The following is a 21,950-nucleotide window of genomic DNA, read 5'->3' as shown; positions in this document are numbered from 1 at the left end:
TCTCACACCGACCGCAGACTGTGAGAAGTGCAAAACCTGAAGCTTAAAGCTGGAAGAACTCAGGCAGTAGCTGCACACAGATGAGCAGGCACAGTCTTTGCAAACGTAAGCCATGGGCTGTGCAGGGACAGGGATGTGTTCAGAAAGCACGCCAGTTCCTCCCTGATGTACCATGTACGAAACGGCCATCACTGGCGCAGAGCTGATTTTTGTGTTGCTTCAAGCCGTCCCAAAGTTTCCAAATCAGGTCACCTTGGCTTGCACCTTGTTAATTTAGTCAGATGTCACTGGGTTTAGTTGTTTCCCTATTCATTGTGACAACGTAGAGACAAAGGTTTGTACTTTACTGTAATCTCTAGTCATGTTTTAAGTGAAAGTTTCTACTGACAGCAGATTTTTTTTCTTCCATCAGCAGTCCCAAAGTCAGAGCTTTTGCACTGAAATAGTCTGTTTATTTTTTGCAAAGAAAGGTGATAAACAGAAAGGAAGAGGCACAGGTATTTTTTAGCATAGTTGTTTGGTTGGTTTGGTTTTGGTTGTTTGGTTGGTTTGGTTTTTTTTCTGTCTGTACCTATTAAGATGTGCAAAGAACAGAACACTTAAATGTCTTTCAAAGGTTGATGACTCAATAACTAAAATGCAACATCAGGACTTAAAATATGTTTTGATTACCTTTGCCTAAACTAGGGTGTTGGCCAAATCTGCTTTTTTCCCTTGTTTCCCAGCTCTTCATCTATATTAGAGACCTCCCAAGATGACCTCATTGCATGTAAACATATGAGGTACACAGACATTATATAATCAAGGATATGATGCTGTGTATGACAGTTATATTTATATATATCAACTCCTTAGAAATTCTACGAAATCCAGGCATGTATGCTGTGCATGTATAGACAGCAATACGGGCTTTTTTTTGGTAGCAGAAGGTACTTATTCCTCTTCTTGATAAGGAGGTTACTAAGAATGAGAAATACTTCAAAGTAATGGTTTTATGTTGACATCTGTAGTATTAAAAGGGTCTGGAAAGATGATAAAGAATATGAGTTCTGAGAAAACCCTCCTCTGGTGTAGTACAGAAGGGATCAGTTCATTAAACTGAAAGAGAAATCCAGCTTATTACCAGAAAAAATGTAAAGGAAAAAAATTCTTTAGGACAGCTGTGGGATGGTGATGGGATGGGATAGCGAAGTTATAGGTCATTATAGTACTAAGTGTAAGGGGCACAAACATCCAGAACTGGATTTTGGGTGTTAAGAAGTTTTATGCTTGTTTTGAGTGTAATTTGTTGGTGATCAGATTCTGTTTAACAGTGTCCTGTTGAAAGACTGACCGCTTACCAGAAACAGCAGACCTCTGTCCCCAAGTGCTGCAGTTGTACCTCTTAACGGTTTACCATCAATGGCTAACAGTTTTCTGCATAAAGTATATTAGTCTTCCTGATGTTATGTCTGCCTGATTTGTGCAAAAGTATTTCTTGGAGCTCTTCTAGAAGAGACAAAGTCCCTTCTCTTGGGGGCAATGCTGATGGAATGCTGCTGTGATAGTTACTTTCATATTTGTGTTGAGTGGGGGGGTTAGATCATGTAGATTTCCCACTGTATAGTTGTTCAAGATATTCAGTATTTTAAATATTTTAGATGTGCATTATCAAATACACAAGATGCATATGGGTTCCTTCAGCAACAATAAGCATTCAGAACAGATGTCCAGTTATTGAAAGTTAGTTATTTATTAGTTTTTGTTAGGTTCTTTGGTTTTTTTTGTGGATACCTCTTTGTGGGCTCTAATGAAGTCTCAAGCTGAATTTCTGAAGGAGTCTTATTTCATGTAACCTGAAATGCTGAGTTCAAAGACAACTGTGACCTTTTTTTTGGCTCTGCAGTTTTTCTTTCTACAGTCTTTGAGGAGCCTAGAGTACACCAGTGCACCCATGTATGCAGTGAACCACGGTACAGCCCCATAAACAAAAGACTTGGTAGTCGCTGGCTCTACCAGCAAGACTGGTTGCTGTTGTGGTTCAGACCACCGTGCTGCATTGAGCTGTACCTGAGCGGTGCTTTCCGTGTGGCAACAGGATAGAAAAGCTAAAGATAGCAGTAGAACAAAAACTGATGAGTAAAATTAATTAAGAATACTAAATACATACTAAATAAAAAAATACAATTAAACTTAGATGAAGAAATGTGCAAATTAGTAATTGAAAAGTTGCTAAACTTTTTTCTGCTAAACCCAGAAGTTAATGATAAAATAAAATACCCCCCCAACTTCTTAGAAATAATGTTCTTTGATTATTTATCACCATATCCTAACAGAAACTAATTAGGCTAATATAGAAGAACCTGAAATGCATGCTTAATAGAAAAACAGGACCGATTTCTTTTGAAGGACTCTTGGGGAAATACATATATAGATTTTAAATGACGTATAGTTATATTTCCCAGATGTTTTATTGAAATACATTCAGATGTAAAATAAATCAGTAGACTATGTAATGAAATCAAGCTCTATGAAGCAAAGAAAAAGAAAACCAATCTCTCCAACAGCATACTTTCTAATGGTCTTTTCTTTTAAAATTATAAATCTACCACATTTAAATATTTATGGCCTTCATGTCTAAAAATAATCCCCAAGCCGTGCCTGCCAGCTTGCTTAACTCTATGATAAAGACAGATACTTTTTGGCTTTATGATCCTTTTGATTATTTGTCTTGGCAGGGTGATAAAAGAAGAAATTACTTTGTGCACGAAAGCCAGCTATAGTTATAGCACAAATGTGGGGATCCAAAGTCTGGTGGCTGTAGTTTACAATGGTTTAAAAAAGGATAATGGAAATTTAGAGGCTTGCTTTTAGTATGGAAAAAAATCAACCTGATAATAGTTGGTATTTATTGACTCTTTCTGTTAACCTTGTTCTAGAACAATTACTTTTCTCCACTTCTGGATTGTACATGAGCATGGACAATCTTTTTCTTTTTTTCTACTAGATTTTTTACTGTTGCTACTGTTGTGTTCTACCAGGTAGTACCACCAAGTACGTAGGTGTGAAGAAGCAGTAAAAAATTCTTACCTGAGAACAATGTACATCCACAAACATACATTTGTCTGTTTATGTATGCATGTGTGTGTATATATATTTATGTATGTATATATCTGGCTGCCACGGGGTTCTCTTTGTTGCAGTTAGGACTGACCCAGCTCTGCCCTCCTGGGCAGGCTCTCTGAAGATCACTGATTGCTCCCAGCTGTATCTGCTCCTGCCATTGGTCATCCAGACCAACAAAAACTTTTGAAATTGCATGGAGAATAGAATTTCTTGAAAACCAAGTACTTTATTTCCAAGAACTCTATTTTGCCTAGAAAAAGGAACCTTTGTACTCTTAAATTTTATAATAGTGTTCTGATCAGAGAAATCTGATAGGAAAACAAGCCAAAGAAAAGGCTTACAATTTCTTCTCCCACCTGCTCTGCCCTCTCTCTCCTCCACCTCCATTCTCAAGTGTGAAGTTATCACAGTTTATTAGTGTCATACCAGCCTGGGTTAAGTTATCTTACCCAGTATTGCTGTCTCTGAGGCCACCTGCAAAGCTGGTCCAGATATCTGAATTATGTAGTTTCACTACCTTTATTTTATAACTAACAGTTTTGCTCTATTCTGGTATTTGACTACCCCCCACCCCCCCCACCCCCCCGTTTGCTCCTGTACTTTTCAAATGCTTGTTGTTTCCATCTCTGTTCTTCAGGCATTCAGCATTCACTTTGCTGTGAAGGGCAAAACATGGCAAATCCCTGGCCATTCCAAATACATCCAGGTTAATGTGACAAACAGGTCAGGCACATGGCAAGGTTCTGGGGGCAGGACTCGAGATTTGTCCTCTTCCAAACTCATGCTTGCAAAGTTGCTTACAATGTTATTTAAGGTTGTGCTTGAATGCAAGGTGCACTCCCTTCTTGACTGAGAATGTTCAATTCAGTCTTAGGTACTCTCCTTTCTACTGCTCAAACCATAAGAGGAAATTGTTTGAAATAGTGTGACCCAGCTGGGTCCCTTTTTTCTTCATGCTGGTATTTATTTAGTAGTATTACCAGCCACTGCAGGTCAAGCAATAAGCCGAGTAGCTCTTATTCTTTCAGAACATGTGATATGTTTATAACTAGATAGATTGCTCTTCTGCAATATTTTAGCATCTTCATAAATGTAATGACTGGAGTTGTAGATTAAGAAGAAAACATGGATGGGACAGCTCAATCGTGCATAACTGGGGTTTTATGCATGCGTTTATACATTTTATGTATAAATATGAACAGCTACTTGTTTTGGGGACAAAGGAACAGAATGCACTAAATAGGTCGTATCAGGCCCAGGGCTGCAGGCAGTGCTGTAGTAGCAACCTGGCATTGCTGCTTTTAACTGCAGATCTCTTTACAACGGTCGTGGTGACTTTTGCCTTACTTCTGTGCAGTTTACTCCTATTTTTAAAGCAGGTCCAGTCAGTATGCCTCCAGTATTTGTGGTTCCTTTTATTTGGGCTTTTTTTCTCCATTGATGTCTGTCTTCAACATATGCTAGCATATTTGAAATATATTTCTTTGACTTTAAAAAAAGAAAACTAGTGACTTATACACTATATTCCAAGTGTTGTACCGTAGAAAAATCTTGTGTTTGACCTTTTCTTATCCAAATTCAGAAATCATGTACAAAGCTGGTGTTTGTTCAGATTTAACATCTCAGAAATGTGTTCTTTTATCTGTTCATTACTCACTGTTCCAGGATCTTATCCCAAGTTTTCCCTTAACTTTTTAAATATTCAAAGAATGATTTTACTTAAATGAATTGGATGTGTGTTGGCACAAGTTCAGTAGCTTCACATTTAAAATACAAGGAAAGGAGTACTTAGAAGGTATCTCTGCATCACTACATCACACTGTTCCTTGAGTTGTTCAATTAAAATTTACATACTCTACTGCAATAACCATTTACAGCCATTTCAGCAGTGTAATCTAACAAAAAGATAACTGTTTGATAACATTGTGGTATAGTAACTATAAGCATTATTAGTCAGGAATGTTAATATTTTATGTTCTTTTGGCAGGACTTTTTTTTTCTTCAGTTTTCATAGCAGTATCAGGTTAAAAGCCCTGGTTTGTAAGGTTCTCTTCTCATCCTTTTATTTAAATAGCCACTACTGATACCAAATTAACACTTATTTGGTAGTAGCCATATTCAAAAAAATCAGAGTGAAAAAAGAGCCTTAGCATGGAGATGGATATTTCACCATATTATTGGTCTGAAGAGCTCAGACACATGAATATCTAGGACAAAAATTTAAGGTTTATTTAGCAGTGAGGTACTCTAGCACCACATGTACTGTAAAACTACTCCCTGTGGTGTGCCACGCACAAAGGCAATGGCTCAAATGAAGTGACTGTTGCTCATCCCACCACACCTGGGCACTGGAGCTAAGAACATGGCTTTTGGGATCCCTCACTCAGTTTGCTGTGTGATAAGGGTCATAAGAATATTTGAAAATAATTCTGCTAGATTGTCTTCGCAGTTTCCTTTGAGTTCATATTTCCTTTATTTGTTGTTTTGGTTTTTTTTTTATTTTGTTTTTAGCTAATGAATTTTCCTATTTTGGCATTTTAAAAGGAATTTAATAGTAGCCAATTTATTGGATGTATTCTTAGGAAGGAGGAAAAGGAAAACTGTTGACCTTTCCTGCTGGAACATCTTTTTAACGTTGTACAAGGAGTGAAGCTTTGTTTCCAAGATTAGTTCCAGTTTTCACAAGAATAGTGCTCTGTGTAGTGTGGGCTTTTTTTTTTTCTGTCTGGTCATTTTCCAAAGAACCAAACAAGTACATGTTGAAACTCCAGATCCAATATTTTGTTTGTATAGCTTTTTGTTAGAAGAAACCTGTCTTTATTTTTTTTAAAACTTCATTGGTAAAAACTTGGATTCTGGCTTACAAAAGCTCAGAGCTTTATGTACCCAAGCAGTATAAAAATGCAAGCTCCCTCTCATTTGAAATAAAGAGTTTCTTTTTAATTTAGTTTAGAAATCTGGGCATTCTATACATCAGATAATAAATAAAAAATTCTTTTCCTGCTTCACTTATTGAGTTATGTCTCTTACCATCATAAAAATACTAATTTTTATTGTAGAATTAAAAATCAGAAGAGATAAGCTTTTGATAATAATCAGTTATATGTTTATCTTAACATTAGATTATTTTGTTGGTTTCAAATTTTCTTATGCATTGAAAAAAAAATGAACACCCTCAGATCAAACATATAGCATGATTTTTATGAAGATCATAAGAAATGGGAGAAGGCACTAATCACAGAAAAAGATTTTGGGACCACAATGAGTAGTGAATAGTACATTTTAAATGTAAATGTCTTGTGGATCCAACCAATTATTTTTCGAATATAGATGTTTTCAGGAGAGTATGGATGTGTCCAATACACTGATCTTCTGGGTTTTCCAGGGTATATAGAACTGATAAATATCCTCTTAGCATGTTATACTTATTTATTCCATCTAGCACCCACATTGCCCCATCAGAAAAGGTTGATTTGGTTTAGATGGTAGACAATATTTTGCAATAACTGGCTTTTTTCCACGTGAATGTGCTAAATGCAGAACAATCTTTCAGTCTGTGATTATCATTCTTGAACAGGAGATTTTTATTGCTTAAAGAGTCATAACTTTCTCTTGAAAATTACATGAAGGACAAATTTGATCCAACTAACCATTTCTGAATTATTGTACTTTTATCAGCCCAGAAGGTCTCCTGAAAAACAGGTATGTGTACTATTTGCTCTGTGTTCTCTTTAACTGTAATTTATCACCCAGGTGAGAGTACAGTGTAAAAAGATGGAATCTTAATTTTTTTAATATCAAACCAGTATTATTATTCAGTTGTTAATATGTGAGCTGTAATATCTGGTTAGTTATATATTGATGGAAAAGTTGATTAACTGTATGAAAGATAGGTCCTCATAATAATAGTGTACCAATATATTTTATGCTGCTGTTATAAATATCCTGACAGAAATTAACAAAGCCGGTATTTGATTGCTATGTTTTCATGGTTGCTAGATTACCATAATAACTTTGAATATATCAGCAGCATAGGTAGCAAAAAGCTTTAAAGGAAAAGGAACAAATTTTTGTTTTCTAGAAAAATTATAACCCAATCAAGAAATATTTTAAATATAGTGCACAGAAAAAGGCACCAGAACAGCAATCCTGTACAGTAATTTCTTTTTAATATTCACTGAATAAGAAAAAACTTTGTGGCCAAACCGTGTGCACTATCTTGTATAGTCTCTTCTACAGCCAGGGACATATGTACTCTGCATTTGTATGAACTCTAAGTGAAGCAGAAGCAATTGGGGCATTTATTTTCAGCCTGTGCCCCGACCAAAGTTATCTCTTGCATTGACGTCAGAAAGATTTTATTTGGTTGAAACACTGGAATCAGAGCTGCAAAGTAGTCATTTTTGTAAGCTGAACTCTAAGGAATATCTTCTTGTTTGATTTACACTACAAATGCAGTAGTTCAGAATTGACTTAGATTTCTAAAAAGAGTATATTTGAATAGTAATGTGTCACTACTGTTAGTTAAAATATCTGGCACTTACCATTTAATTTTTAATTTCTTGATGTGAAGAAACCCCATGTATTTCTAAGACTATAGTTTAAAAACGTAATGACCCAGTATCACATTCAAAATGAACAGTTCTTAATATTTTAAAAAGACAGACTGCAGTAAAATCAAAGAATGTTAGCCACTTCAAAAATTTCATATTAACTTATAAACAGGTAATATAAACTTACAGAAATACAAATTATGTATGTGTATATATATATTTATAATAAAAACAATACCTTATGACGTACTGCTACTAATAAAGAGATTCTGTGACTGGTAAGTAGTAAGGCTATTACAGTTCTTTGGAGTAAATATGTCAATATTTCAAATTACTTATAAAACAATAAATCTCATTCTCAAATAAGTTCTAGTACACTTCTTCTCATATAGGTCTCCAAAGTAAATTAAAATTTCCCAGGTCATTAAGTCATTTAATGAATACAATGAATTCCTAATGTAATATTGTATCAGTAGAGCATTTCTGAACCGCTGTGTGTAGGAGAGCCGGTTTCACCCCCTGCTGCTAACTCACCCCAGGCAGTGGGGAAGCTGGGAGCAGCGGAGCAGCCGGCCCGGGCAAGCGGTCACCTTGGTGTCTGGGGCTGGGAAGGACAGCTGCCTCCCAGGCACTCAGCATCCTCTCTTGCCATTTTTGCCCACATTCAGGATGCTGACACAGTGCCAGGGGAAGGTTAAGTTCAAGAGAGTAAGCAAGTGCGCTTTGGAGGTATATCAGAGGAGGCGGCAGTAACTGGCAGGTTTCCATGAGGCGCCGTGGTCGGGTTAAGCGTGTGGTTACACAGACTTGTTTCTCAGTAGAGCTTCCTTGGCATGATCATGCGGCTCCCAAACTGGAGCCCTGGCACTGGCTAAGGAGCACAAAGAGGTGGCTCAGGAGCTCCCTGGGCACGGCTGGAAGGCTCTGGAAGCCGTGAGGGCCTTGGGAGGGCTGGTGGTGCTTGGACCGGCCACTACAACACACGTACAAGCTGCTGCCCTACAAAGGACTCGGTCTCACTTTCAGTGCAAGAGACGACCAGAGAATGTATTGTCACTGCACAAATACTTTGGTTAAAAATTTACCCAAATGTAAACCTTTCCCACCACCACCTCTTCCTTCTGCTTGCTCATTTAACCCTCCCAGAAGGCTCCCTGCGGGCTCGCAGCGCTGTGGGGCCGGCTGCTGGGCTGTGCTGCAGGCGTGCTTCCTACCCAGGGTCAAAAAAAAAAAAAAAATTGTTTTGCTGGGTGCAAAGCAGAGACAGAGAAGGGTATGAAATACGAAAGCAGCACTACAGCGTGGGAAGGCAAACTAACAGAACATGCAGCCTGGGCCTAGTTTGTGACAGCTGGGAACCTGTATCTCTGCTGAAAGACTCGGGGATGTCCCCAGCTTCAGCAGCATCCCAGCCCCATTAGACATGCTCCACTCGCAGATGTCTGAAAGCTTAGCTACAGCTACGTGTCTCAGCTAATCAAGTATGAATCTGGTAACTCTTTCTGTGATCAAAACCAAGATAATTGTATAGCTAAACTTTTCCCTACAGTTGCAAAATACAGATATAGATAGATAGCTATATGTACAATCCAGGGACTATTGATAAAATTTTCTTGTTTGCACAGGAAAGTTACTGAAAATTTTGTATTCACATGTATCGTGGACAGCCAAAAAATACTTATAACAGGTAAAAGCGAAAGAAGTCAATATATGCTCCTTCTTTCTCCCTCCCTGGCTTGGCTTTTCTGAACCTATAATATAAAGAAAATCCAGACTTTTATCTCTGAGTCATTCAGAAGGAGCTCACACAAATACAAAAGCCTTCCAAAAGTGATAGCAACATATTAGCATTGTTAAAAATGGTCAGTGATGCCAAATATTTAAGGCCTGTCCAAAGGCAAGCATGTCTTGCGTGTCAAAAATATGTCATTGTTTGATATTTTGTTGGTTTCAGTGAAATGCCCTTTTTGTATATACTGCTGGAAAAATAAAAGGCACTGTTAAGATTCAAAAAAGAAAAAAAAAGTTACATGATAAATAATGCAGTAATTATCAACTATTTATTCTACATAATAAAAGAAAGGAATAATGCATATGCATACACATAAATGTATTGCTTGTGTATATTGTATTATGATTATTGAGTGATTATGTAGATTGATTTTACCCAGGTGGGTATATATACATGTCCAAAACCACCTCCGTGTGAGGAAGAACTACCCAAGTGAAGAAGCAGCTAGTGGCACCTGATTCTGGTCCCAGCACTGACACAGCTACAGAATAGCGAAGCTCAGTCTTTTGTTCCAGATTCTCCAAGAACTGCAGCCGGACCCTCCTCCAGGTTCCCCATTCCGCTGGCTGTGGGTGTCTCTGGTGTGTGCAAAAGTGACACTTCAATGGGATTCATTCTTCTAATTATAAAAGAAAGGTGGTATTTTTAGCCACCCGTGTAAACAACAATCCCCAGAAATAAAGGATCACATTTTAAGGATTGCTAATGCTTTCCAAGCCATTCCAACATTAACTGTCAAATTTAAAGGCAAAATAACTTAAGAGAAATATCTGCTAATAGGTATGAAATATAGAAGGATCTTTTATTTCTACATTTAACAATGTTTTAAGTGATTTTAGAGACCACTTTTCCAGTTACATATTTATGGGCAAATCATACAGAAAGCTAATCCATGGTGCTTAAACCAGAGCAGTTTCTCAGAATCCAGCTCAGTAGGGTCAGTAGATCACGTCAGAAAATGCAGGTCATACTGCATGGATGACAGGAAAAAAACACACCCGTGTCTTAATCTTACATGTCCATAGTTACAGCTTTTTCCTTTGTAATTTTAGCTTTCCCATGTTTTCTCCTGACCCTTTACTTAATTTTTTTTTTTGTTTGCTAAAGTACTGTGGTGCCTGATTACTGCGTGAAAGCTCTAGGAGTTAAATTATTAAAATATTATTAAGCGACTAGAGTGGGAAATTAGTGTTATATTTTTCTCAGGGAGATTTGAAATTTCTTTTGAAACTTCTTGTAGGTAAGATTTTGTCATCTGATACACATTCACACATATGCACATACTTGTATATATTCTGTAAATTGGTCACAACATTTTTGTCTGCAAATTCTATCCCATACAATCAAATGTATTTCCTGGATCTTAATCTAAATTACCAAATAACCTCTCTCTCATTACAGAATACTAGTTTGCAGCATGAGCAGTATCTAAGTAATGGTTTGCTTTATATTCCCATCACTTAACCTCTTAGAAAGAAGAATATAAAGCTCCCAAATGCCAAAAAAAAATCTGTAACTTGCAGCTAAATGGCCACTTTAGAAGCTTTTCCCCCTCTATTAAAAATGTACAAAGCTTGTAGTTCATTGTGTAACTGAAGGTCAGTGTGACTGAACGATGGCTGCACTCCAGAAGTTGTTGTGCTACCCAGGGCTACCATGGAAAGACAAGCATCAGTCTACGGTTGGGCTTTTTAAGGTACATTTGCGTTAATAGGAACCTTCTGTTCAAGCTGGAACTACAGCAAAGAGTAGAGAGATAAGTGTGTGGTGGAGAGGGAGGGATCCTGCATTTTGATAAACCGTTTCTAAAATATTTCTCCCAGCTGTTTGTAAAATTGAATACCCGCTTCGTGTGTCAGGGAGCAGCGAGCGCGGACTGCTTTGCAAGGGCGGGTGAGCTGGGGGTGCAGGGTGACAGCAAGGCAGGCTGTCGTTTGAAATCTATACGGTTTACATATTGTTCTTCATAGTAGTAAGGAATGAGAGAGTGATCTAACTGCAGGTGACTATGAAGATTATATGGGAGAGATCTATTCAAAATCTTCTCTTGTGAAGTTGTGGTTTCTGTTTTAGCCTTTTGTTTTTGGTGGTGTCAATTTGTGCTACTAACACAAGTTCCAGCAAAACCTGTCACTGCAGAAATGACATGCACCTGAAAATAGGCAGTATTTCCGTTTGGGTATGTCACTTTTTACTTACAAAGCACACCCCATCAACCATAAAGCATGGAAGTTATACACAAGATCTGCATGAGAAGTTCTTTTTGGGGGAAAAAAACCCCAGTCTAATTTTTACCAGCATTTGGGAGAACTAGAGAACTTAACCATTGTAATTTGAAAAATCCTGCTCGTTATCAATCATTTTATTAGCTCATCATATTACAAAGAACGTGATATTTTTCTTACTGCAACTTTAAACACATTTTCTTGAAGGAATAAGGCTATTCTAATAATATCCTTTATTTCAATGTACCAAAAATGGCTTGATGGACAAATCCTGGTAGTTGAAAACAGTTCCTTTAAATAACTGTGTATGCAAATGAAGTAATTAATATGAGATTAAACATGCATGTGTATCTTTGCTATAGCCCTAGTGGACTAAAGGAACACGAGATGACTAAATAGCCCACTGTTAAACTGAAAATAATTCCCTTTCAATGCTTTTTAATTTATTTTCCAATCACATTTTTTTTCAAGGTTTTGCTGTGTTTTATTTAATGAGGGAGTGTTGGTCCCCATCCCCCATCCCTCCCCTCACTTTTTTTGTTTGCCAAAACCAAACATTTTTAGCAAATGTGTTTTGAGATATTTAATAAGATATTGTGGGCTTTTTTTTCCTGTTACATTTCTGATGTAGATAATGTTTTACTGGAGTTTGGACTTGGTTAACAAATGCTGCATTAATTTTGAATGAAAATTATTTTATAGACAGCCAAGAGGCAGCCTTCTGGGGGTGGGCATATGCCAATTGCGTAATGGAGCACAGCGAACATTTAGTAAAAGTACTGAAAAATTTTTTACTTTGTTATCTGGGATATTTCTAGAGACTTGGTTAGAAGCTGACTTCTGTCTATCAGCCTACCCTGTATGCATCACCTACTGGTATCTTTATTCCTGTTTTGAAAGTTGTCTGTCGTAGTTATAGATGGCGGTTATGGTGTTTGTCAGCAGCCTTAAGGCCATGCAGAGACAGACATGAAGCTCTTGTTCTGCTAAAGCTATTCTTTCAAGTTTAAAAACAAAATAATACCCCCCCCCCCAATACCCATGCCCAAGCAGTAAAAATAGTGTTCCTTTTAAAACTCTTCAGAGTTTAGATCATAGATTAATCAGTTTGCTTTTGAAGAGTCTCACAGGAATGCTTCCCATGAGAAATCCCTGAAGGAAAAGAAGCCTTTTTGTTTCAAACTGGAACACAGTGCTTACAAAATGCAGTGGATCTCTCTATTCCCCAGGCAACTGTTGCCAGTGGAGCCATGGACCCTACAAGTAAATCAGGTTCGACAATTTCCAGCTAAGCACAGTAAATTCAGCTGTAAAACTGGATTTCTTAGTGAATATCTTTTCTTATTGGTAATACAGTTCTCATATGGGATATCACCTTTAGCATTCCTCCAGGGTGCAGCATCTTCACCAGTACTGTACTGGTGTAATACAGACATAAAGGAAAGTGTGTTGCACACACCTTTCTTACATCTAGTTTAAATGAAACTTTTTTAGTTTTAAATCCCTTGTCCTATTGTAACAGGCCCCGCTAAAATGTTTGTCTCCACCTTTCTTATAAGCCCCCTTGAAGTGTTGAAAGGCTGTTATAAGGTCTCCCTGGAGTCTTCTCTTCTCCAAGCTGAACAACCCCAACTCTGTCAGCCTGGCTTCGCAGGAGAGGTGTTCTGTCCCCCTGACCGTTTTTATGGCTCTCTAGACCTGCTCCAACAGGTCCATGCCTTTGCCTATATTCCTATTTATTCCATGGCCACTGCAAGAAACCGTAGTTCATGGAACACTAACTCTGTTGACGAGCCTAGTAGATTATTCCTGAGCAGTCAAAAGATCATTTATTGCCATCCTTTGTTAACTAACAGTAGCAGCAGGTCTAGTTTTAAGGACATTGTTTTGCTTTGTGGAAAGCCTAGGCAGGTGATGAGAAGAAGCAGAAGGAACAATGACTTGCCAAGTTTTTCCTAAGTTATTGCCAAGTGTGAAAACCTTGATCTCATCTCAGAATGCATTTCCACTTTAAAGTACAGCATATATCTACTCCAGTATTTCCAGTTTCCTATTAAATTTCCAGCAGTTCTGTCCAGGATAAGCCTCTGGAGACAGCACCAATCAAAAAGCCAGGGAGTGAACTCAGGCACTGGATTGTTTGTATTTCAAATTGGTGGGTTTTGCCCACCTTGGGTTTGGAGTGTTCCTGCTAGCTTTCTCCAGCATGAACTCCTCCTGGTGAGAATCTACCAGGTTTTTATTTTCTGCCTTCTAGAGTTCCTCCTTACTGTCCCACCATGGGTTTTTTTTTTGAAACTTCCTCTACGTACTTCTATGTCAAATCACTGGGCGTGAAGCTCATAAATACTGCCACTTTCTTGCCATGAAAAGACCACTCATAGTTTCATTTTGAGTTCTCTAAAAGTGAGCCATGTTGCAACTATCACATACACATCAACATCAGTCTCTTATGGCCAAAGCAGCATCACAGGCAGATCAGAGGTCCCCTAGGGCCTTTGTGCCACTTGTCCTCAAGTTAAGTCATTGCTTCTTGGGTCAGATGCTCTTTAACAGACTTCTGGTTGCAATGGCTAGTGGCTTGTTCTGTAGATATAATTTGTTCAGCTGCACAGCTTGCTCAGAGCATGTAAGGAGTAAAAGGCTCCATAAGTTACGCTGTGAGGTGCTGACTGGAGGGCGTAAAACATAGTCATGTTCCACATCTTTATCTAATTGTTGAAAGATAAATACCAGTATTACTCATTGACAAGCTAGTAGGCTCACTACCAGGTATTTAATTATGGTATTTGAATGGCCACTTCCATCAGTCCAGAAGAATTTAAGTCTTCTGTGCAAATATAGTTACTTGTGATAGCAGGTGTGAGCATTAACACCTGGTAGTCTGCATGTCATGTGCTAGATGTCCTATGAAATTCTAGGTGTCTTTACTCTGTATGTTTTATTCATCATAAAAAAAAAAAAAAAGGCTAACAAGCATCTTACTCAGTATAAGTGATTAGTATTTAGCATTCTGTATTAGATTTAAAAAGGCCCTTTTAAAATACATATTTCAGAAAATATGAAAGAGAGGGATATTTATATAAAGCTTTCCAAGGCATGGGATTCCCAAAGAACCTTAGTTTGGAAGCAGAAGTACATTGAAATAGAAGTACTGTTGGGGTGAAGTGTCCTCTGCCAGTGCACAAACTGCAGCAGAGAAACTGAATACGTGTGTGTAACATAATGAGAAACGACCACTGTCCATCTAGCTGGAGCTACAAAGCGAGGCAATTACCCAAGCAGACTTTGATTGAGTCCACTGTGCACAGTAATTCTACAGTTTTGAAAGAGTAATGACTAGTGACACAGAAAATTAAATTTTGTGACTCCAGTAACTGCAGTCAAATATAATTTTAATTAAAGTATAGGTTTGAACTCAATGTTTCCTTGGAGACCTTATAGCCATCATATCTGAGGTCAAAACACCTTAGTATGTGGAAAATAATTTGTCTCATTGCTGTAACAGGATGTAAACATTTTGCCAATTATGTTTTCCTGGAAAGGATGAAAAGATAGTAATTAAAGAGAAAAAGCAGCTCTTGATTGCCTCTCAGAGCACTAAGAGGAGAAAATGCCTCTTGAAAGCATTTAAAGGCTAAGTGTTAATGTCTTCAGGGACCATTCATTTTTAATTAGGTTATAACACATGGGATGCTGTGTATCAGACATCACTGATTCCTAAACGCTAGTAATTAGAGTTTGTATTTACAGAGTACATAGTAAGGAAGAGACAGCTTAGTTTGCAGTTAGGATCTGCTTTTTGTTTGCTTAACTAACGATTCCATCCAGATGTGATGGTTTCTATTTACTAATCAATATAAAGAAACTGTATTCCAAATACGATAGCTGGGTTTCAGGATTAAATTTCCACATTCACAAACTGCTTCGGTTTTCTCTGAGGATGTGCTATATGCAATTGCTAAATAGAATAATTTTTAGAACTTGTTTACCACGTTACCCCTGACTGGTGGTGTTTGAAAACTTCTGCATGAGGTAGTAACGCAATATTTGTATAATATACACATCTTTAACACACAAATAACTGCACAGACATATTGTGTAGCATATCTATTAATTCATTGTGAGATTATACCTGTTAACTCTTATCTAAATAAATTCTATTTGATTTATATTGCTAAAGCAATTTGTATAGGGAATCAAAATAGTTCCTTATTCTAAGTTACTGCCTGTGAACAGGTAATTACTGATAAAGGCTTGTTTCAAGACTGATATATAAGAATCATCGAGCATGCTAATGAGAAAAGGATGAGGAAGGTGAAGTGCATTTCCGCAATTGGAGAACAGTGGAACACAGGTCAGTCAAAAGAAAATGGAACAGGTTTTGTGTTCAGGTAGATGGGGTATGTGCTGCATCATTGGCTTAATTAACATCCGCCATGTGGGAAGTAAGGCCAATGCAATTACCTAATTAGCCTTGAAGACGAGGAGACAGAAATATTAGACATTTGTTGGTATGGTAAAGATTTCTCCTGCTCTTTATCGTAATGTACATCAGAGCAGCTGAAGTTAGTAAATGTGAAGACTTTTGAAATGTAATACAAGATAATCTGACCCTTAAAATTTTGTCTCCTCTTCAATGCTTGCTGTGATGAAAGTGAAATTTTAGGCTCCAACTGCATCCTTGTTCTCTTTGTACAGCTTTGTCCCAGCAGTTGTGTGTCATCATGATCTAAACTTCAGAACAACCCCTTTCCTTTAAGGAGGGTGGGTAGTGGCATCTGGCTTTTGGGAAACGAGATTTTGGAGCATTCTGTCCACCCCGACTTCTGCCGAATACTATTTTCTGGCTTTATGCCAGAGTGGGGCCTGCAGCACTTTAATTAAAACAATTATTTCAGAGGCTGTTGTCTCTTTCAGGTGTTAATTATTTTATATGAAACAGCATTTATGAATCAGCTCTATCCAAAGCTTCTTGGTTTGGAAATAAGATCAGAGAGGTTTATACATCTCTCAAAGACCAAACTTATATACTCATTCTGTAAATAAAAATAAGCCACAGTAACAGAATTTTTAATTAACATTATTAATTAATTAAAATCAATATTAACTAAATAAGTAACATTAACAGAATATTTTATACTAGCTGGTATAAGGATCAGCCTTAATAAAAAAAAACTAAAATACATTATATACTGTGCTATGTCTAGAATTTTCACTGATACTTGAAAGAAACACACAGCAATCAGAGTTAGACTTTTTTTTGTTTCCTTTTGTCATAGGAAAAAATAAACCTGAACTGTTCTGCTGCTGTCTTCTTGATGCAACAGTGCAGTTACTGTCATTCAGTCCCATCTGTCTTGCAAACTGAAAGTGCCAGGTAAGTGTTCCACTCCCTTTGTTTTGTTTAACGATCTCTGCAACTACCAAAAACATTTACTAACCAGATCCAGCAGATGCAAACACCAAAACCATTCTGATCACACCAGCAAAAGTTCAAACAAGACACAAAATAGCCAAAATACTCATTGCACAGGCAGAAGTACCTACCAAGCACCCCTTGGTTGTACAGAACAGAGGGAGACCCATCTGCCTGAGCAGCGTGTCCCCGCTGCTGCTCCTGGTGCTGCGGCTCTGCGGCTCACAGCAGCTGCTACCGACAGCACGTTCCTTTGCGCTCGATGCCACTTCGTACTGTGTTACAGAAGGCTCACACTGCATCCTCACAGTCCAAAATCAGCAAAATCAATCCCAAAACTTCCCCAGTTGCTAGAATTACTAGAGCAGAAAGCCATGTGCTCTGCAACGTGGCTGGAGTCTTGAGAGGGCACTGGGGACAGAAATCAGAGATAAACTTGCATTACAAGAGTGTTCTCCTGTGTCATTGACCCAGTTCCTCCTGGCAACAGTTCAGCTAAAGTGAAACATATTTAAAGGCAGTGGAATCTAAAGATACGTTTGCTGTATGTACTTAACTGAGCTGGAATGACTGCTGCGCCGGCGTGGGGGAGAGCAGCGATTCCATGGGTGGGGAAGGGCTGTTTGCATTATTGCCTACGTGAAGATTTTAAAGGTGAATGGCCTTATACTCCCTTCAGTCACTTACTGACATATTGTGAGAGCTTTTGTCTTTTTTGAAGCTGTAAAAGCACCCTTCAGCAGCTGGCTTTCTGTACAGGGTGAGGTTAAGGATATTAGCAGAAGGGGCTTTGGCTGAGGTGGTGTACAGCAAGATCTTTAGTTTGACAAAGGTTTTTTGAAATACATTCAGTGCTGAGGGCAACCTGTCTGCTGTCTTTTGAAGCTTTTTGTTTTTCTTGTTTAGCTACTCTTCTTTTCCACATTCCCCCCTCCCGCCACTGCCCTTCTGCCTGCCTGGAGAACCCAGAGGAGCCCTGAGCGGACAGCTTTGCTACACGGGCTGAGGATCTCCCTTGAAAAACTGGGGTGGCTGCTCTCCTACGTATTTTTGTTCTGCGAACGTTATGTCCCAGGCCTCAGCCCTTCGGCCTGTTGTAGTTCAGGCATCTTTCCAGAAAGGTCTGTAACGCACCTACTTTAAAACCCTCCTGCTTTTAAAAGCGCCAGTTCCTCCTCCCGCTGCGCACTTTTCAGTGAGGGGCTGGGGTTGCAGTCTCGGTTTCACAGTTTCACAAGGAAGTTTGTGAACATTTCCACCGGTGCGTAACAACCATTTCCGTTTATAGCTGGAAGACACGCTTGGGTGTTCACAGGGTGGTGGCAGGGCAAAGGGGCTGGTTCCCAGGCTCTTTTCTGTTCAGTTTTCTCTGTCTCCTTCCATTTCTCAAAATTACCTTTTCTTTTTGATATCAGAACTTTCCTATGAGGGTGCTGAGGCACCGGCACAGGCTGCCCAGAGCAGCTGTGGGTGCCCCATCCCTGGCAGGGCTCAGGACCAGGCTGGACGGGGCTGGGGGCAGCCTGGGCTGGAGGGGAGGGTCCCTGCCTGTGGTGGGGGGGGGGGGGGGTGTTGGACTAGATAATCTTTAAAGGTCCCTTCCAACCCAAACCATTCTGTAATTCTATATTTCTTTAGCTCACTTTGTGCATTCCCTTTTACAGACAGCTTCATTAAATACATATTTTACTGTATGGTAAACTGCTTTGAGGAACGTTTATACCCTTTCCTAGTGTTTGGAGATAATCACATTTATATTGACTTTTTTTCTCTTATTGTGGTATACATCTCTGTAAAGCATTCTGTTAACTTTCCTCCTAGGTCTGCTATTTTAACAAAAAAGCACTTACATTTTTTCTGTATGATGTTTTTGTTTTACAACACTTGCATTTGCCAGCTTTGTCTGGAGTCTGGCCGATAATATTAGACATTATTTTTAAATAACATTGTATTGTTCAATTAGAGAAGAAAAAAAAGGAAAGAAAAAGAAAATTGTACATTTCTGGTGAAATATTAGGCAGCAAAACAGTGCAGTCAAATACAGAGGAAAATATAGTTTTCCAAGAACTGTTGAGCATGCACAGATAATCTTTTTTGGTTTTCTTTTGTTCTCACCCTCACTTCTGCCACAAAGCTATACCTCCAGCTACTTTGATATAGAAGACCATCAGCTAATATGTCTTCCTTTTTTAAACTGTGGGAAATAACTTTATTTTAGAGATTCATTTAATTATTTCTATAAATTATATCTTTTCCTACAGTATTGTTGTGGTTTAAACCCTGCCAGCAACTAAGCATGATGCAGCCCCTCGCTCACTCCCCCCGTGGTGGGATGGGGGAGAGAATTGGAAGGGTAAAAGTGAGAAAACTCATGGGCTGAGGTAAAGGCAGTTTAGTAAGTAAAGAAAAAGCCATGTACACAAGCAAAGCAACACAAGGAATTAATTCACCATGTCCCATGGGCAGGTGTTCAGCCATCTCTGGCAAAGCGGGGCTCCATCACATGTGACGGTGACTTGGGAATATAAACACCATCTCTCCAAACTTCTCTCCCTTCCTCCCCCTTCCCCCAGCTTTATACGCTGAGCACAACGCCATACCGCCATATGGTATGGGATGTCCCTTGTGCCAGCTGTGTCCAGCTGTCCCGGCTGTGCCCCCCCAGCTCCCTGTGCCCCCCAGCCTGCTCGCTGGGGGGTGAGAGGCAGAAGAGCCCTCAGCTCTGTGCCAGCGCTGCTCAGCAGCAAGGGAACATCCCAGTGTCACCAGCACTGCTTCCAGCACAAATCCAGAGCGCAGCCCCACACCAGCTACTGGGAAGAAAATCAACTCTGCCCCAGCCAGACCCAGCACAAGTATCCAAGCTGTTTCGTTGTTTTGTTGTTATGTCTGCCTTGTGATTCCCAGAAGAAGGTGTATATGCAGATGTCTGTTTAGATTTTCTTATATCCTTACATTATAGGATGTACTTGATAAGCTGTTTTGAGGTTGAGTCTGAGAAAGTTTTAGGGAAGTCCGAGGACGTGCCTCCTCGTGCACCCAAGCTAGAGCAGGAGGTGGGAAGGGGAAAGGAGGTGTCTGCTGAGCAGTTAACTAAGTGGTGTATCTCTGTGGGACTGCAGTGGCAATGTAAAATGTCATGCTGCTCAGTGGCACTTTTCATCAGCCAGCTCTGCTGGTTCAGGCTGAGCTATCTGTGGTGTATTGCCTGTGTTTTTCTCTTGCAGAGATAGCAGCTCAGAAATCTGATAATTCTGCCTTGGACATGTGCTTTTGTCTTAGGGGGACAGTGTTGTAGACCCTGGGGGCCCCAGGACCTCTGCTGCTGAACGGCTGTAGCAGCCGTGGCTCTGGCTGGTTCAGCTTTTGGGGCTCTATTAAACACCTGTAGCAAACAGCTCAGCCTTCTCCAGCTGCTGGAAATCTCCTGGGATTTTCACAGTCAGGGGCAAGAAGTAGATCTCCAGCACAGGATAACAGTTGTCCTGTCTTGGTTTGAAAAAACTAAACTAAGATAATTCACCTATTGCCCTGCATTTCCAGTTTCTATTCCTTTTTTTCTGTAGAAATCTGAGATCCTCATTTTCATCCCTAATCTGTACATAAAAGGCATTTTTTAATGTTAGAAAATTCAGTTTTGACCCACATTCTTCTCCCCTTTTCTCTTGGTTGCCAGCAGATAGCAGCTGATTAAAAAGGCTCAGAAGCATCTTCAGAAACAAATTAACCTCCTCAGCCAAACATATCTGTCTCTCACAGATGCGATTAAAAAAAATAGGAATACCTCTACATATATTTCCTCTTATCTGTGACATTTTATTAAAACAATGATATTCTCAATTATCAGGGTAAAATCATAAAGCGAGGGATGAGAAAGGAGGACATCTGTTCTTACAGCAGTCAGTGCTTTTCCTTGTTTTTCCTTCAGTTCACAGTTTAAATCTTTCCCAACAAGCTTTGATAACCTCTGTTCAAACCGGTTACTTCCATCTCCAGTCAGGAGAGGGAAACAGCTTGTAGTGTCTTTCTGCCTCTGCGATGCCTTACCAGCAGCTCTCACACATACTGAATGCAATTGAACCACTTTTTGGATATTCTGCTTTATGCTTTTTGGATATTCAGCTTTATGGGTGACACTATTACTTCAAAATGTTTTCCGAACCCTTTAATTAAATTTTTCTTCCTCCTTTCATGTTGTTTTAAAGCAGATGTGCTCCTCAGGTTTATAGTAGCTGCTTCACAAAAATAACATTTTTTACCAATTTCACTTACCAGCTCTCAGTTCTTGCATGGGCTGCCAAGGCTTCCCCGGGGTTGTGAACCCTCAGCTTCAGATTTCACATGGCTTGCTACCTTGACTACTTAGACTGTCAAAGGAGCTGTGTTCAAAAGCTACAGAAATCAGGAGCTAGTCATTTAAAGAAAGTGATTTGGAGATTGCAATTTATCATTATCTACTTTTACATTCAAATTTGTTGAAAGGCAACATACGGTGTTAAGTACAAAGTTATACAAATGACTTCTCTTAACAATGGTATTGTGGGCTGAGTAATAGTAGAGACACATGCAAAGAAAAGCATGTTATTGTTACTTGAATCTCTGAGTGACTCAGCCTTGCTTTACATTCTTTCATACAGTATCTCAGAGTATAGAAGGTAGGAGATTGATTTTATCTGTGTCTAACCTCAGTTTTCCAATGTTGTGGTGTATCTAAGAGAATAATCTACAGTTATATTATATAGAACTATAACGGAGGGAAACATTCCAGAATGTAATGCGATCAGATGAAAATTATTTACTTTTAAATGTTACAGGAGAATTTGAATAATTAATCTGACTTTTTTTTCCTTTCTGTT

At 38.9% G+C, this 21,950-nt stretch overlaps 1 long non-coding RNA gene across 1 annotated transcript; it reads right to left on the bottom strand.

Annotated features, from left to right (window-relative positions):
• Positions 1-548: 548 nt before the first annotated feature.
• Positions 549-21,246, bottom strand: LOC308056122. Its single transcript, XR_013924713.1, has 2 exons — positions 17,226-21,246; positions 549-10,420 (listed from the first exon to the last, which is right to left on the bottom strand). It is a non-coding gene; the product is annotated as an uncharacterized lncRNA (long non-coding RNA).
• Between the last annotated feature and the right edge of the window lie 704 nt (positions 21,247-21,950).

This window comes from Falco punctatus, assembly GCF_963210335.1.
Source record: "Falco punctatus genome assembly, chromosome: 1".
NCBI lineage: Eukaryota > Metazoa > Chordata > Aves > Falconiformes > Falconidae > Falco > Falco punctatus.
The sequence above is the reverse complement of the archived record's forward strand: the minus strand, read 5'-3'. Positions and strand labels throughout refer to the sequence as shown.